Source organism: Anas platyrhynchos, chromosome 9, assembly GCF_047663525.1.
Source record: "Anas platyrhynchos isolate ZD024472 breed Pekin duck chromosome 9, IASCAAS_PekinDuck_T2T, whole genome shotgun sequence".
NCBI classification, from domain to species: Eukaryota; Metazoa; Chordata; class Aves; order Anseriformes; family Anatidae; genus Anas; species Anas platyrhynchos.
This window is the reverse complement of record NC_092595.1, coordinates 24,976,514-24,984,727: the sequence shown is the minus strand read 5'-3', so window position 1 is coordinate 24,984,727 and position 8,214 is coordinate 24,976,514. Positions and strand designations below refer to the sequence as shown.

The 8,214-nt window shown below is 37.0% G+C and overlaps 1 long non-coding RNA gene across 1 annotated transcript; it reads left to right on the top strand.

Moving 5' to 3' along the window:
- The first annotated feature begins 1,036 nt into the window (after positions 1–1,036).
- On the top strand, positions 1,037–4,738 carry LOC106020277 (uncharacterized). The gene is made up of 2 exons (XR_001195732.4): positions 1,037–1,170; positions 3,571–4,738. It is a non-coding gene; the product is annotated as an uncharacterized lncRNA (long non-coding RNA).
- Positions 4,739–8,214: the final 3,476 nt, after the last annotated feature.

Sequence of the window (8,214 nt, the reverse complement as noted above, 5' to 3'; positions counted from 1 at the left end):
CTATATTTCCAGAAAGAGCAGGAAAGGTTTAATTTTTATTCTGATTGAACAGAAAGTAAAAGGGTGACTTGAGTCAATGCCACTGAAGTTTAGATATAGGCAAGTGACTACCTAGCATTATTTTCTCCATGCATTTTTTTACCCAGCTATATGCACAAGCAGCACACACCACCATCTGCTCAACTGGAGCACAGCCCCTTTCACCAGATGCCACTCTGAATTTAAGTCATCTAGGTAGCAAGCAGAAGTTGTTGCCACGATCTGTTCTGCCTTTACACCAGTCTTATTATAATGCCCCACATCTGAAAGCTCCAGCTTTCCTGCCATCAATTTAATTGCTTGATAAACAGAGCAGAGGCCAAGGACTGGGTAGGAGAATCAGCTGCATTTCCATCCCAGCCTTGCAGGGTGCTCCAGGTTAGTGTTGGAGGAGAAGTCAAACAGTTTTTGAACAGCTGCTACACACGTTCCATTTAAAAGATACAAGTAATTTCAGTCTCCAGTCATCATACCCTACCCATTACATTTCACAAAAAAGTTTATTCAAGAAGGAGACAAACTAAATGCACTTTTATTGCAGGCAGATTTATTTAAGTGACATCTGCTGAAATCTTCTGCCTAGGAATACAGACCCACCAAAAGCAGAAATAAAACTTTGAAGATGCTGGAATGGGGCCAGCTGCAGCTCTGCAAGCTTATGTGCTGCTACAAAATCTGAAGTACCAACAAACAAAGAAGCAGAAGAAAAAAAAAAAAAAAAAAGTGCTAAGTGTTTGGATCTTCTACCGATTTAGAAGTGCAATGCTCTTAATTCATATTAGCAGCAAAATTTAGTGATTTAAGCATACAATTGTAACAGGACCTTTACCATGCACAATGGATGAAGGAGCTGATGGGTAAACTGTATTTCTTTATTGCTGTTAAATCATTGCAGAAGTTATTACCACAACTCATTACCACCTTATCTATATCACAATCAGACCCAGAGGTATCAGGTGACATAACTGGAAGCAAAGTGACTTGCCTATGGGCAAACAGATGATGAACAGAATTAAAATTGAGATCTCCTGAGTCTCAGACCAGATTCTTATAATCACTGTTTTGCTGCTGCTACCATCTGTAATGCCTGAAAAGCCACTTCCAGTGGGGAAAGCATTACAACAAAAGAAGGTAATTTATTTTAAATTGATTTCTGGGATTTTACTTTTTTTTTTTTTTTTTTTTTTTTTTACAGATTTGGTAAATTTTCTTGACATTGAGCTTAGATATCAAGGGGGAAAATGATATTTTTGTTATAGAAACAGCATCTGGTAGTGTAACACTTAGTAACACTTAGTTAAAGGAAAAAATAGACGCTAACAGCACCATCTCAGAAACCTGCACATTTAAATTGGCTACAGATCTACTAAGTTTCCTATCTAAACAAACCAAACCAAACAAACAAAAAAAGAGATGATATTATCCACTGAAGTTTTTAAATAATGGGCTGCTCAAAGAGAAATCTGAAGAGACTATACACCACAAAGCTTTCTGGTAAGAAGAAAGCCTTCCATCTGAGGGAACCATGAAAAATAGACCCACATGACCTTTTTTGCAATTGGAAAATTAGCAGTAATGAAGAAATTATTGCAGTCTTTACTGCATTTTAAATGCTTCATTACTCTATTTTTCCATTATAAAATGAGCATTTAAGCAGATTTAAGATGTAATTGTTCTCCAAAATATGTATATCTTTTCCCTTTAAGAAAAATAATATCAAGAAAGACATCACTCCAATTTTTCTGTTTGGTGAAATGTCTGTCACAATGTGCCATATAGACCACAACCTAAATAAATTATAGGAGTTGAAGAGCCAAGAGTATACACAGCATCCTTCAAGACACTGAAAGTAGAATTTAATGCTCTGTTCCTAATATTGTTCCAATATTATTCCTAACATATGTTCCTAATAGTCTGTTCAGCTTTAGCACTTAGCAGTTCATTTCTCAAAACAACTAAGATGACAGTATCTCAGGATCTTTTAACACTGAAAAGCATTTTTCTCATCCTAAAATAGATAAGGTCTGAATACCGATGTGTTTTGTTGTACAGACTTCCACACGCACACTGTTGACGATGAAGGGCTGAAATTCAAGCATTATCAAAACATAGCTATTAGAAGTGAAACATTTTAAACAAGGGCAGACAAATGTTCTCCTTACATGTCATCCTGCATTTAAGAATACAGTCCTGCCCTCACGGAAGCCAAGATTTCCTCCAAGGTATTAACATAACGCATATTAACAAATACATCTGCATATTAATTCTCTACTAGCAAGAATCAAAATATGGAAATCGACAGTACATGCATAACTAATAGGACTTGGCACCTTTCCAGCAGCTTGACTAGAAAACAGCGACAGAAACTCTGCTGTCAGTAATCATATTGGAAGTAGAAGAAAAAATCTGCTAAGTATTATTTTGAGTTTACAGCAGCATAGCCAGGAATGGAGCCCAAAATATTATTTCCTCAAACATGCCTTATTATAAAAAAGTTTCTTTTCTCCCACATGAATGTTTCAGTTCACTGAGGTATTTCTAGGTGAATTGCACAGCACACAGAGAACTGGGTTTGATGACTTCCTGTGGAAAAAGTATTCACAGTGAATTTCAGTAGGAATTTCATTAAATTCCCAGTTTGCCTTTAACACTATTTAAGAAAAACATTCACACAGTGAATGGTTAATTTCATGACCTCTAAAGGATGCGTATGCCTAACATGTTATGAGTTGCATGGGCAAATCAATCAGCAAATGAAAAGGACAAATGCCATGGAGATTTATTTATTTTTTTTTAATGTTAAGTATCACAAGACTTCTTCTTTAGCACAGATAAGCTTCGTTATGCTACTACACTGCAATCAACTATGACTGCTTTTATTATGTGAGTAATGGGCAGAATTAAACAAAGCATCTGGCATAGTAGATTTGACCTTTGAAAAAAGAGCTCTACATTTTTCTCCCCAACAGTTTATGCTATTTCATTTTGGTAACCTTTGTAAAGAAGTACATTCAGCATCCTGCCAGTAGTACAGATCTCACAGTGTGCTAAAAATCAGTCACAAATTCCTACCTAAAATGAAACTGAAAGAGATATTGCTACATTCTTTTCAACACAATCTTATTCGATTAATAGTAAAGATTTAACATATTGATGTAAAAACTGTTACGTTTGACTTTCCATGAAATAATTACTCACAGTTATGTCAAAATCTATGTGCCCTGATCTTAGCAATATGGCTTGAAGAGTTGCATGAATATCCAGCAGGACCTGCACTCCCCTCCCAAGCAGTACAGTATTTTACTTCTAAGTTGTATCATGCCCACCAGAGCTGAGGAAAAGCCTCTGACCTCCTGTTCTCCCTGTGCAAAATGATGCTGAGTTATACCAATGCTAGCATCACTCTGTGTCCTCCACAAAGATACTGAGCATCATCAGCACAGAGACAGATCAAGGCTCTTTATCAGTACAGGCTGAAGCACAAGGCTGGGACTATGTTATTCCTGCCAAATTTTCCTTCTCTTTCTGAAGGAAGAAGAAAACCCCATCTGGGCATAATGAGCCGTAAAGCAGCCCTGGAGCTCTGGGTTTCTGTGGTGTGCCATGAAGAGCAGGAGGGACAGCGGCTGCACTAAGAAAGCCTCCCCCAGCTACAGCCTTCTTCCTCCTTATCAACAGCAGCAGTGAAACTAGAAAACCTGGCTCTGTGGTGTTGGCCCATAGGATCCATTTTGCTGTCTCCTACAGCTGCCCACTCTAGGCAACTGCCTTCTTTCCTCGCACTGACTGCAGAAATATCATCAACCCTTTGAATCAGAATTGAACCTACTATTGCAACGCTGGTTCTGATGTTTGTCATAAAGGCAGCTGCCCTAAACTGAGAGCAGTGCTTCTTGCGTGTGCCAACCAGCAGACACTAACCTCATGTCAAGCAAAAATGTCATTCATACCAAAACAGTATTTTAAAATATGTGGAAACAACTTTCTTGCTATAGCCTTTATCATTTATGACAGGAAGATCTTTAATATATGGGTAAATTTCAATTTGGAGAAATCAATAGTCTTAAATAATAACTAAGATTTCAGGTCTTTCCATCTCAATGCAAAATAACCTACCATTAACTTTACAAATGAGAATCAAGTTAAAAGGCTTCTAGCAAATTACCAGTGAATCACCAGAATTTGCTTCAGGCAGAGATATTAGTCCTAAATTGTTGCCAGTGATATATAGCTTCAGCATTTTTTATTGCTAATTTGCAGTGGTTTCTCATACTCTTTTTCTAATGGATCACTACATGAGCCAGGTAATTTGTACTGCTGCCAATAACTGTCTCAAGGTAAAGCTGTTTAGGTAGACCAAGAAGAATGCACACCAAGAGGGAGCCTTCTAAAATAATTCCAAATTAAAGCATTGTTACAAAAAAAAAAAAAAAAAAAAAAAAAAAGGAATCAACAGGATAGAAAGCTATGTACTGACGTATCTAGTTCCAAAAATCAAGGCCTTCACAAATAAAATACTATCTTAGTAATATACTGTTATGCACTGGCTTTCCTGCTTTTTAAAAATTCTGTTCATTTTCTTGTATGCTATAAAATACATGCTGGATCAGAGTGTACTCGGAAGCATTACAAACAGCCACACAGGCATCCAGAACTAAATTGTAAAACTACGGGAAATAAAATATGAAGAATTTACATACACACCGAGATTTCTTATCCTGCTCCAAACTGTGATCAGCTATACAATCCACCTTAAACATTAAATCTTTATAAACTGAATCAGCTATATGAAGGCCAGTGTTAAATAAGAATAATTTATGTATAGTAAGAATGATTTAAACAAAAACTAATTAAATCTCAAATTAAGAAGTATCAGTCATAAGTGATACTTAATTCATCTTTAATATGACATGTTCTTTCATATTTGTATTTGACTACAGTATATTTTTCTCTTCCAACAAACCTGTATTTATTCTTGGCAGACAACTGAGCAGCACTGAAGAGTGTCAGCATCAACACAATCTATTCAGTGTCAGCAAAGGACACTGGAAAGGGTCCTCCAGGGAGCCGAGCTCAGTCCCTAACTAGTGCCTGAGCAGATAGCGTGATTAGCTCTGTGCTTACACGCCTGTAAGTAACGTGCGTACTACACAAATGGAGACCAAACTGTTTCTTTGCTGAGCTCCTGTGTATGTACATACAAGTACTGAAAACCTGTTTTCACATCCTTGAGGTTTGTTTTCATATCTTTCCACTAAATTCAGACAGATTGGTATAGAGGTGGTGTGATCACTTTGCAAAGGCAGGCAGTCTATATCCTTATCCCCATCCCTATAAACCAATGGCAACTTTTTGTCTGTATCTCTGATATCTTCCCATTCTGTAAGTTTAGAGAACATCTTCAAACTTGGAAAGACCTACAGAAGTATTTTGACCTTATCCTGTGATCAGTAAGCAGCAATAGGATCATCTACATTAAGCATGAACTTGCAGTACTCATTCTGCATTAAACGCACAGTACAGCTTTCACCTCACCCGTCCTCTGACTGGTTTGGGGCATCTAAAAAGTCAGAGCCACCAGGAAACACAAGGCACCAAATTCAGGTCAGTCTGTATGAATCTGGAACTTTCTATACATATGTATAAGCTGACAATGCTGGAATGCAGCTGCCAACTACTCAAGACTCTTTCCTCAAAGACAACACCTTTACAAGGCATTTGCAAGCTCCTCGGCTGGTGGGTCAGACAGATTTAAACACATTCACTTTTTTGGCATCTGGCATGTTTCTGTGGAGCACAGTGACAATATGCTACCTTACCCTGCAGTGATATGAGCAGGGAAGAGATCAAATGCAAGAAATAGGCTTGACAGACGGTCCCAATTCGGTGCTCCTGTCCTTCAGCGCACAGAGCTGTAGAGGCTGGGACATGAGTAGCTAAAATGGGAGGAAAACAGACCTCCTCAGGGATGGCTGACTTGCGACTTACAGCAGTGGTTCTTCTCTCCTGTCCCCATGAGAGGGTTGGTAATAGCAGGAATGTCAGACCCCTGTTGTCTCTGCCTGGTCAGACACTAGTAGAGAAGCTGAACACCCGAGAGCAGATAATAATATGGTAAGAGAGATGTGTTCTTCAGGATCTCACTCAATTTAACTTTTAATAACATTTTTGTTGGTGGTACCTTTATTTTATACAAATTAGTCCATTAGCCAAGTGGGTATAACATATTGCTAAACACAATTTTTCCTTTGTATGTAGAGTTTCCATGAACATTGAGGTTTCTCAGTACTCCTGTTGCCTGTGATTTCTTTCTATTTTGTTTCCAGCAGAAAACTCCCCTTTCCGCTGAACTGCAGGGTTCTGCTGAATATTTCACTCAGTCCCCACGCAGAACCAACACAAACAGCTATCCCACATGACAAACTGGTGCAGAATAACCAGTAAAGATCCTCAGTCTGATCAGAGAAAGACAAGCAAGCTTGCTTTGTTATTTTGAACGTGAAGGAAAAAGAGCATTTGAATCACAGCTTTGGACTTTACCAACTGCTGCAGACTGCTCTTGGAAACAATGACCTGAATTTGACATCCCTCTGGATTTATCTAGATGGAAATAAAACTAGCCTTTTAAAGAAATAGTATCTCATGAAGAAATATGATTGATGAGTTTGACTTAGAAATACATGTATGTTGGTATTACAAGTGTTGCCAGTAGCTTTCTATGTACATTAAAACATGTCAGGCAGACACCCCTCCACCCCAATAAATAAATAACAAAAAGAAATGTAGAATTTCTGAGAAGAAAAGTGAAGAGGTTTGCCTTGGAACTATCTTTGGGATATGACCAGCTTATTCTTGGGTATCTTCAGAAGTGCTTTTGCTTGATATAACATGCTACCATACAGCTTTTGTCTGAATTTATGTTGGATGACCCCATCTCTGGAGATATTTAAGGCCTGTCTGGACACCTACCTGGACAGCCTGCTCTAAGGAACCTGCTTTGGCAGGGGGATTGGACCCGATGATCTTTCAAGGTCCCTTCCAACCCCTACAGTTCTGTGATTTTCTGTGATTCTCTGCGATCTGCCACTTACTTTCCCATTGCCACAAGTGTCACAAAACAGCCACAGAATGAGCCAAACTTGGATGCATTATTTGATAAATATGCAGGTGTTGCAGTGCTTTCCACTTTGCCTTACAAAGGAAAGACAACATGATGTTTTCCTCCTTATCTTTTCTTCCTTCTTTTTCTTAAAATCTTTTTTATTATTTTAATTATGTCAAAAATAATCTTATTTTCCCTTAAACTAATATTCTTCACAAAGGTAGCAGAAGCCCTAGCTTGAGAATATCAATAAAAGTTTCAAGTTTTTGAAAATAAAAATACACCACCAACAAACAACAACAACAAAAAATTAGACATTCTTTTTGAGAATAATAAGAAGCTATGTCCTTAAGTTTAAAAACGTATCCAACCCTAAAGAAATGTATATGTATTTTCAATCATTATACAAATATTCAAAGGCATCAGTGTAAATTGGTATGTGGCTGTATAGCTGAAATTAATTATCAATTGAATTTGTATCTATCTTGATTCAATTCACAATTTAATTTGCAAAAGATGTATTTTTATTCATCTATGCCTTAAAATTCAAGAACAGCTTCCCACTAAGAAATGCTATTTACTCTACATTTAACAACAGAAATTGTGTTGCATTCATTTTTATGTCCTTAAAAACTAGTCTACAAAAATAAGGAGATAGCAGAATCAATACTCCACTACTCCACTCGAGTAATACATAAATCTGAGTACCATTAAATACTGGAAGTCTATATTTACAAATGACTTACCTCAATAGCAGGATATAAATTATCAATTGTAAATAGCTCTAAAGGAGAGTTCAGAACTTCGTGAGGAAAAAAAAAAAAAAAAAAGGAAAAAAAAAGTGAATCAGGGAACAAAAATAACTAACCAATTCAGCTTACTGCTTTAGCTGACAAATATCCTCTTAGAAAAGTATTATCCTGAACCATTTAGTAATAAAAGCATAAATATATGAAACTAGCTCACTAAGTGATGAAGACCATTCAAGTTTTACTATGTGCTATTCTGTCATCAATAACTTTAAACTTTGCTGGTTGGTATACATTTGTTTTGTTTAACTACTAGGTTTTAAT